Genomic DNA, 11,424 nt, shown 5'->3' with positions numbered 1-11,424 from the left:
GATTGGTTATATCCAATGGACACAAAAATATATCTATAGTGTAAAGAGTGCAGTTGTTGGTCTTTGGAGTGATCAACAGTTAATGAAAGTTGGTTAACTTAATCAAAGAGTTTGATTAATTAATCGAGTACCATTGGAGCTTCAAACTATAAGTCTATAAAGTCCCCTCGTTAGCTCATTTGAGATAAGTGAGAATTGAATTAATTTAGATTAATTTGAATTGTTCAAATTAATAAAGAAAATTGATTATATAAGATATAATTATGAGATATAATATAATGTATATGATACTTTATAATATAAAGATTTATTTGAAAGAAAAATAATTGTTTAAATATGATTCAAATATTAATATGAATTTGATCCATTAAATAATGTTGGTTAAATGAGAGAATGTGTTTTGTTCTTTATATATATATTAACTATATATTAAATTAGTTAATTTATGTATATATATATTAATTAAAGAAAATTTAGTTTTTTTGTTTAATTAAATATTTTTTAATTAGAGAATTGGTTTTAAATAACATTTGCTCTTCATATTCTTTCATTAGTTGGCATATAGAAGATGGATGAATTTGATAGTTTATGTATATTTATTAATTAAAGAAAATTAGTTTTTTGCTTAATTAAATATTTTTTTAATTAGAGAATTGGTTTTAAATAAATTTTTCTCTTCATATTTTCTTATTAATTGGCATATGGAAAATGAATGGATTTGTTCTTTCATCTTCCTCTTGCCCACTTATAAATATACCCAAAGTGTGTAGATTTCGGGTGCTTTTGATATTGTCTTGTTCTCTCAAATTACTTCCTTCAAGTCCTTTCTCCAAATTAATCATGAAGTCCACAACTCTCATCGATTTTCTACTCCGAGAATAATAAGGTTTCTACGTGGTGGTGTTCGATTAATTGCTACGTTTTTTCAATCAAAGCGTTCGTTGTGTTCGAGTTCCGAAGAGGAATTGAGAAGAGATTAGTCTTCAAGGGTATATGACTTTTGAATCTCTTTTTCCTACTTAATTTCTATACAAAAATATGCCTAATAGATCTTGTATATCTTGTTTCCGTCTTTTATATTTTTCTTCTTTTAGAATTTCTACACAGAAATATGCTTAATTAGATTTAGGATGCGATCACTTTCGCAACAGGTACTCGTGTATCCTTTCATGGTAGTCTTAATAAGTGGGAAATATTTGTTCAATAATACTTGTTCTAGCTTGTCCCACATTGTGATGCTATCAAAGGGGATTGTTTCTAGCCAATTCTTTGTGCGGTCCTACAATGAAAAAGGAAACAATCTTAATTTTAGAGCATCATTGGTTACTCTATTAATTTTTACCATGCCATAGGTTTCGATGGAGGAGCTAATACGTTTGTGTGGATCCTCAGTAGGACGTCCTTTGAAAGCATTCTCCCTCACCATTTGGATCAACTCCAACTTCAATTCAAAATCACACATTAATAGGAGCATGTACTATTCTAGGTTAAGTTGTCGGAGGGATGGTTTGAAATAATCTCGTATTACCTTTTCCGCTTCTTCAACCATCTCTCCTCTTGTTTCTTATTTATTCGTTAGATTTTTTTTCTTAAAGTATGTTCAATCTCATGATCAAAAGGCAAAAAATTAGAGTATTTATCACGGGGCATGCACAAAAGTAATTCCAACCAATTTTTCAAACAAATAAAATACACCTTATTCTCTAATATCTACAATTCTTGAAATATTAAATAAAATCGTTAATTTTGATCGTCGACAATGGTGCCAAAAACTTGATGCGAGCATACAAGCGCACATGGTCAAGTTATAGTAAATTCAAATGGCATGAGAGGCCGAGTATCATCCTCAAGGATCAAATTCACTGTTTCGATTATCTAATTTAGAATCGTGTCAATTTTACATAAAGATTGGAAATTGAGTTTGAGTTTTTGAATTTTTAAAACAAAAATAAAATTAGAAAACAAAAGTGAAAATTTCATAGATAAAAAAGTTATAGGGTGTTGATTTCATCAATTACTTCATAAGTCATGCTCAAGTTTTCATGGAATTTCATGTAAATAATATGCATAAGTCTAGAAACATGACACTAAGCAATGTCATTAGCAACTTTCTTTATTAACTTAATTATTCTCTTGATAAATTAAAAAAGATTAAAATTTTAGAGTTCCAGCTAAACATACAATCTCTCAATTATATCTTTAACCTAACATGTATTGATGATCAATCAACAAGAACATAAACATGCTAACACTACAAAACATATCATTCTATAATACCCATGAAAATCCTAAGCAATCAACTTAAATTCATAATTCACCAACACCCTAAAGCAAGAGAGCTTAGTCACTCGTAGTTTTCAAATACATATTCTCATACAAATTTGCAAGCATAAATAGTAAAGAGATCAAGGGAAACAAAGAAGAACTACTATTGAAGCTTCCATCGTCTTGTGAATCCTCCAAGAACACCTTGATCTTCACCTAGGAAACTCAAATGGCCTCAAAAATAAATCCCTCACACTTTCTACTCTCTTTTACAACATAAACACACTTTAGGGCTCTAGAATTTCGTGTTTGAGGTTACTGAATTGCCCGAGAATTTATAGAGAATAATTTTCTAAACTTGTAATTTTTTTTTTCCTAAATTGAACTAGTACCGCAGCATTGCCATGTTGAAATCCTTGAAGATGCCTTCTTGCTACAGTACCGCAACATTATGCCATGTGTTGCGACATTAAGTACCTATGTCTCTAGTTTAAGTGTTAGGATCAGCGTCGCGGTACTATCCTATGTCTTGACAACTTGAGTTGTTCTTCACTTTTTCATTGAAGATTTGGCTCCAATTTGTTTCTTTTGACCTCTAATACTCGTTTTCTTGATAATTCTCTAAAAAAACACTAACAATCACATCAAATCTAATAAAAATAATTCTCAATAAGAAGCAAGTGCTTTTCAATCCCCTCAATCATAAGAACAATTCTCACTATTTCCATCATTACATTATTCACACATTTAATTTCATCGCTAAGTTTAATTTTCATGCACTTTTTACTTTCTTACAAACAACAAACACACACCCCTTTTGGTTACATTACCTTGAGAAATTGAATATTTGAATTGAAAAAACGAACGATTCTCTATGGATTCGGCATGTGCTGCCATATTCTATAGAATTGAGGTAAGAACAAAACTTCATTTGATCCATGGGAGAACTCAACACTCTTCGGTAGCCATCAAAACTTAAGTACTATGATCTCTTCAACACTCACGAGTAAAACAACAAGTAGAGAACATTTCAACCTAGTCTATATGACCATCAACAACGCACCTCAATGGCAAGGCTAATACAACTTCTCTAGCAGCTAGCATATTAGATGAAAACTTTTTCAATCCTCTTCCATACAGTGGATTATAGTTGAAAGCGTTAACCCTAAACACAAATTGCACAAACAATATATATGGTGCAGCTTTCAAAATAATCTCAGAGTGAAAAGAAACCTCTGCACAAGACATAAGGAAAACAATGCCGCAAATCTGCAATAAATGAGGAAAATAATTCTCAACAAATTATGCACTCCAGAGAATAAGTTGTTGACAAGATGCAAAACATTTTGACTGTAAAAGATCAGTCAACCATTCTGCAATAACATATATTATTATTTTCTATAAAAATTGAATTTTAACCCTAATTTAGTATACAAATAATAATAAATATAATGAAAATATTAATTTACCTATAAAGAATTAACCCTATATTATAATTTGGATACGAACCAAGCCTAATTTAAATAATATAATCTGAACTTCATGTAACATTTGAAATATAGTCACTAGCCTTTTGGCCAAAAGACATGTTTTCTTTGTGCGAAAAACTTTGAGTTCAATCTAAATGTATAGTGGTTTGAGCTGCATAATGATTGAGTTGGATTATTACATTTTAAAAATAACAAACTAGAGAAGATTTATTTTTACTTGTAGTAGACAAAGAATTATATGCTCTAGAAAAAAATATATTAACTGATGTTTGGTAAAGAATATAATTGATGTCGTGTTTTACTATAACATGTAAGGTAAATGATAAGTAATGACCTATTATGGTGTAACATTTCATACTTAAGATTCAAAATCTTTACTTGATATCTGATAGCCACGATATTTCAATGAGTAGGGCACTTCATCCTACTTATTTTGAATAGTTTGATCGAGAGAAGACCAACTTCACAAACCAACACGAATCTTTCTAGTATTTTTTGTTTGGTACTAATATATTTTTTAGAAAAAAATTCCTAAGACTTCGCCGAACATAAGATTCCTTCGAATCAGTCACACGTGTCTATATTTATGTTTGACTTTGATTCCATTAATTCACAATATCCAAACAAAATAAAAACAAAAGCACAAGGCGGAGTGATAATCCTGTGCTGAAGAAGGGAAGGAAATGAAAAGGCAATGTGTTTGGTCAACCCAAAAACAAATTGAATGCTGAGAGAGTGTCATTATAGAGGTGAACAACTTTTGTTGGGTTTCATTTATCAGTCTTCACATATGGACTGCCCCACTATTAAATATGCATCTTCTTTATTGCTCCATTAATTTCCACTCTTCTTTTCTTGTTCTATTTCTTAAATATATATATATATATTCTTGGATATTTGTTTTCATGGTTCTTTCTAATTATTTCTAATTATTTCGGATTATACAACGAAAATCTAATTTTTTTAGACCCTAATTGGTAATCATTTTGTTTTTCGTTTTTTTTTTCAAAATTAAACTTAAAGACACTACTTCCACCTCTAAATTTCTTCCTTTGTTATCTACTTTTCATCAATGGTTTAAAAATCCAAACCAAATTTTGTAAACTAAAAAAAATTTGTTTTTGTTTTTGGAATTTGGCTAAGAATTCAACTATTGTACTTAAAAAAGATGCAAATCATTGTAAGAATTATAGATGAAATAGGCATAATTTTTTTATAAAAAAAATCAAATGGTTACGAAATGGGACCTTAATTATTCGTACTAGTATTTTAAAATTGAAAAAGTTATTTTTAATGTATGTATTTTCTTTTCATTCAAGTCTATATTTAGTAGCACAAATAAAATTAAATATTAAAAAGTGAAGGGTCAATTAAGAATTTTACTTGGATGTACAAATTACTAAAAAAAAATCATGTTCATATTATTCCTCCAATATCACTTTGAAAACAATATCACTCTTTTTTCTTCTTCTTCTTCTAAGTTCAAAGAGATGAGTTAAAAAAATTTAAGATTAATATCAAAAGTATGCTACCTTTTTTTCATTGTACTTTTTAAGTGTTATAAATTAGTCATCATATGTAGTAAATCATAGAAATAATTCTTGAAATTAGTTTTGAGTTATTTTTCTTAGAAGGAAGACTTACAAGAAACATTTTTCTTTTTAAACCAAAGCTAATTAACTAATTGCGTGGAAAAATTTAACTTACTTATAAAAGTATGGAGATTAAATCTGAAGGAAGAAATAAAAACAATAGAATAAATCCTAAATTATAAAGATCAAAATGATATTTTAACATTTTATTTGGATAAAAATTACCTTTTTAGTCTCCAAGGTTTGAAGAATGTTAAATGTGTTCTTAAAAGTTTAGGGACTAAGAAGATACATTTTGAAAACTCAAAAATCAAACATAATAATCTTCAAAAACTCGGGAATTAAAAAGATAATTTTTCCTTTTTTTCTAAGACACTTCTTAGATGTAAGAATTTCATTTCCTTTAATTCTTCAATTTGTTTTACCAGAAATAATTTAAAGTTCAATGAGAGTACAGTATTATTCATGGGAATTATAGAAGTTGAGAAGTTAGTATAAAATGAAAAGATAAAGATAAAAGATAGGAAAAACATTTATGAAATAGGAATAAATGTTATATTGTAATGAAATTATTAGATGGTTTATTATATAGAAACTTGAGAAAAAGGAAGAGCATTGAGCAAAAGAAGTGATAAATTGTTAAGGAAAAAAAGTAAAGGAAAATTCTCTCCTAAGGAATGATAAAAAAAAAAAATGAAATAAAATTTCATGGCTCACTACTAAACTTTTTACACATTTACTTTTTTATTAAAAATATATATATATATATATATATATATATTGTCTCTCTTCTAGTTGTTAAAAAGTTCAGTGGTAGACATAAATATCTTTCTCCAAACGTTTGGTCCCTCTATTTATTTCTTTGTTTATTTTAAATATGGTGTGGATATATGAACGACTTTGTGGTCGATAGTAGAAAGTCTTACTATCTGTTTAGACTGACTTAAGAAAAAAATATTTTTTAAAAAAACTAAATACTTGAAAATATATTTCAAACACATTCTTAATCAATTGGGTTAGGCTCATGAATTGTTAAATTCTTCTATTTATCGTTTACTATACTAACGATTTTTAAAAAAAAAAAAATAGAAGTGGAGGAATCGAACCGAAGATTTCTTAGTTGCTATACATATTAGACAGCAATTGAGTTGCATGTTTGTGAGTGATTTTGAAAGTGTTAAAATTACTTTTTTCATGTGCAAGATCACTCTAAATCATATCTATATTCACTTAAAATTAATGTCATATTTAATTTTACACTTTAATTAATATTTTTTTAAAGGCAAAGTGAACCTACTAGAAAAGTAATACAACAAGGACTAAAATTATTGTTTTTAAATGTTTAAGGATAAAATAGATATTTTAGATTTTTACGAACTTAAAAGTTTAAATACTAAAATAAAGATCTTAAAAGTGTAAGAAGCAAAATAGAACAAACTTAAGGACTGTTTGAAATGAGGGTATGAGTTGTTATGAGTTGAGATATGAACCCAAATCAATGTTTGGAGGGTCAATTTTGTATGCCACAATATTTTATACCCATGTCCATCAACAATGCACTCAACCCTCATCACCATCGATACTCCTGTTGCGCAACTCCAACCATCACTATCGTGAGCGACCACCGACAGCTGCCACCTCCACCAATTCCGCTAACCATTATTTTAAATTATCACTACTATAAATTTGGGTTTTGTTGACACACTAGTTTTTTATTTTGTAGATGCTCATGACATAAATGCGTCAATAAAACCTTAATTTAGAGCCTAAAACTAACTATTAATTTAGAGCTACATATATTGATAGTTGTAAAACGTCAATAAATGTTTACATTCAAGTCGACGCACAAAAACGTCAATAAAAACACATTTGTTGACACAAAAGTACGTACATTCTGTCATAACAGTGAATTCTCAGTTTTTTATTAGTTCATAATATTTTATAGTCGTTCTTTATAATAATTTGACATTAATAAAAATGCTATTAGCATATACACAACACACAAATCGAACAAACTTATATATAAAAACACGTTTAACACATACATGAGTGTTTTATTTTAAAAAAAATGATTAAATGAAATGCATTATCCAAAAGGAAACACTAAACCCCATTTCTCAAATCTCCCAACAATACATGTGTACTTTAAAAAATATATAATAAAACAAAATGCAATCCATAATTTATTAAATACATATATGTATGTAGAATTATTGAATAAAAAAGTTTCTATACATAAATAATCACCATATAAACATATTATTATTTATGTAAAAAAAAAAAATGCATCAAATATCCCTATCATATAAACTCAACTCAACACCTCAATACCTTAAACACTGACATGAGTTCAACTCAATATTAGAAATGTCCATAGTGGGGACCTTGAAAGAGGTGGAGAATCTACGATTGGATGGGAAATCGGGAGGGAGCAAAGAAAAATTTTTGCTACACTAAATGGGGATAGGACGAGGATTACATTCCCCCTCCCAACCTCATCTTCACCTGAATGGAAAGGCTATATGCATATATATCATTTTCTTTTATAACTATATATAAATATATAGATAAACTCAAGTGAGTTTATTTTAATTAGTTTCTTCTAATTAGGTTTAATTAATTTAACTAAAATGCTTTCGTTTTTTTTTTTTTCCTACTTTTCATGTCAATGTTTTTTACTTCAATATAGTTAAGACTTTATTACTTTAAAACCATAAATGTTATAATATTTATGTTGAATGATTAAGCGTGTAATATTCAAATTTTAATTTTTAGAAACTATGTGATTAAATATTTTGATTATATATTTGCATATAAATATTATTGTTTTATATAGTATTTTTTTAATAAAAATATATTAAAAATGACTCATTTAATATATAAAATTTTATCAAGATTGAGAAAAAAAAATTACAAGATTAAAAAATGAATAAATTTAAAAATACAAACGGAAAATTTTTTTTCTTGTGAAAAATCTCCACCCCGATCTCATGAGGAATTCTACAAGGATGGGAATTGAAATAGGAGGCGAGAATGGGATGTGGAAGGTTTCCATCCCGTATAGTAGACAGACTCAATACCCTCAAATAGTCCCTAAAAAATTTACCAACTAAAATAAAACTTAAATTTAAATATAATATCATTCAGTGACGTATTAAATAGTGAAATAAAAGTAAATATTATACTAACATTTGTATAAAATTTCTCATAAAGATGGTGGAAAAGTAAAAAGGAAGGAATGGGTAAAAATAAATTGAAAAAAGTGGGAAAAAAGAGCAATTAATGAAAAAGTGATTGGAGGCAAATTAATGATTTGATGGCCTCACCACTAAACATTGGTGAACCGTTGAAATAGTTTTATTATTATTATTGTTGTTATTATTATTATTATTGTTATTTTATTTATTTATTTATTTATTTTGGTAATTAACACACCGCAAACATGGGTGTGCATCAACCCTTGTGCTTACTTTTCATTTCCATTTCCAATTATATCTCATCCTTTTTCTCTCTTCTTTATAAGATTGGCCCCACGATAAAAAGGGGGAAAAAAATCTCAAATCCTTTACAATGAAATCCAATTTTTCTCTCTCCCACCAATTTTGTTACCAAATGATTGAAGTAGGTTAAATTATAATTTTTTAAAAAATCAAATTGACAAATTATTTTAATGCAACAATAAAAATGAGAGATCAAACTTCCAATATAAAAAAAAATATATATATTAATTATATTTGTATTCATTAATAATTGGTTTATTCATCAAAGTTTAGGATTTAAATTAATATTATTATTAGTTTAGGGGTGTTTGGTGACTCGTAATGGGATGAGTTTGTAATGTAATATAATCTAAAATCCATATTTGGATTGAACATTTTTTACCTGATTTGTAATACAAAACTCACTCTGCTCCGATAGTTTTTAACCCAACTTTCTTTTCACCCTTTTCACACTTTATAGTCATTTTCGTTCTGTCTTCGATTATTCACGCTTTCCAACACTCCTCTGATTTCCAGTAAGCCTGATTACATTCAAGCTCTCCAAACATCCCTTTAGAGTGTCAATTGATGCATCCCCAAAATTATATAAATTAACACATTCCTCAAGATTTTAAATTGATCTCTAAAGTTTTAGATTACATGACTAATTGGTCAATTTTAGGCATTCGACGAATAGATAAAAGAGTTTTAAGCTCTTATTTAACACAATTGGAGGTAAATATGGCTATTTTCTTAAGACCATAGTTGAAAAGTACAAATGTCTTTTAAAAACAACTAAACTACATGGACTAGAATTAGACAGACACAATTTTAAAAGTTTAGTGATGTCTTAAAAACTTCTTACAATAATGAGATTTAATAAGCATGTCATCGATAGCGAAAGGACCAAATTTGTATAGGCTAACCTTAGTAATATTTCTTAATAGTTAATTTGATTTGTTCTACTTTAGGCCAATAATGATATCATAATATTTAGTATGTGCAGTATTATAGATTGCAAAAAAATATTAATATTGTTAATTAACCTCTCTACTGATAGTTGACAATAAATTCTTAACCAAACCTATGATTGGATATGAGAATTTAATTAATCTGACATTGTAAATTTACAATTAGAATGATTTAGGAGTGACATGCAATCCTATATTGTACTTTCTTTTCTTTTCTTTTCTTTTTTCACAAGATATCATACTTTGGCATTTCTTCTCCCTAACTTCAGTGCATCGAATTATCACATGATATATTCCTTTTTTATCTTATTCTTATGGATGATTCTGATAAATCGACATTTGATCAATGATAATAATTTCATAATCAAGCATCGATAACTTTTAAATTTGAATCGATGAGTCGAGCCATGGATGACCTTTTAACCGAACTATTCCAGCTAACCAGAAGGAAAAACTTGCATACAAACACACAAGAAAATAATGACTAATAAATAAAAATATTGAGTAAAATTCTTTTTTCAAATTAAATTAAAATTTTAATTATGAGCTTTGGTCCATGTTTTTCTTTTTAAATAGCTTACATGAGGTTAATGAATGATGTTACCATAATCCCCAACAACAGCACCATTATACTTGTTGGATATCCCTTGTTGATTTGACATAACATAACAAATAGAGAATAGAAAAAAGAGAAAAGAGAAGTGGGCAAATTGAACAAAATAAATTGACATATCACACTTTTTTATTAAAAATGAAACAAAAACAAAAACAAAAACATATTAAACTCACTGTACAGTGTACACTTTACTACTGTATTTTATACTTTTTTTCAATGCCACAATTACCATCACAATTAATTTGAGTGCTTAATTTATTGGTTAAAGTGCCCAATGAGCACTTCAAAACCAAGGGGGAAAAAACACATACATTTATTGGGTGCTCCATTTTAAAAGAGTACTTTCTAAATATTGATAGATGATCTTTCAATTTCTAAATTTATGGGAAATATCTTTTTCAAAAAGGCAGATTTAAGGTGGAGATTGGGATCTTTTTGGCAGGCTAAAAAGCAAAGCAAAGCAAAACCAGAAGTTGACAAAAACCCACTGAAATAATGTTCAGTTTCAACATCCACAAAAGGGGCAAACACTAGAAAGGTTTTTGTTTCTCTCTTGAAAAAAGAAAAAGAGAAAAACAAGAGTTAGAATCACAAATCTCCAAGTGGAAAAAGTCCTGTAATTCAGAGCCATAGGGGACCTGCATTTACACACTTGTGTTCCATAAACTTTACATTTAAATCATCCAAACTCAGATGAGATTTCGTACTATACGTACATTATTTCGACTCCAGATTATAGCATTCTCCTAGTTCTGATTATTTTATACAGCAACCATTTCCAGAGATTAAAACCCTCCCATTCAAAATTGGAGGTTAAAGCATAAAGATGCTTAATTTTTTTTTCCTTTTTCTGCTCTTTGATATTCTACTGTTAAACCTCCAAACCATTTAAGGACAATCGGTATTGATCCATTTAGTTCGATTCACTTGCCACTTAAAGACTTGTATAAATTGGGACTCCATATACTTGGTTGAGGAAATTTTACAACAAAGAGAGGCTTAGAGCAAATT

This window comes from Benincasa hispida, chromosome 8 (genome assembly GCF_027475165.1).
Source record: "Benincasa hispida cultivar pf3 chromosome 8, pf3_genome.v1.1, whole genome shotgun sequence".
In the NCBI taxonomy this organism is placed as follows: domain Eukaryota; kingdom Viridiplantae; phylum Streptophyta; class Magnoliopsida; order Cucurbitales; family Cucurbitaceae; genus Benincasa; species Benincasa hispida.
Note: the sequence above shows the minus strand (reverse complement) of the source record.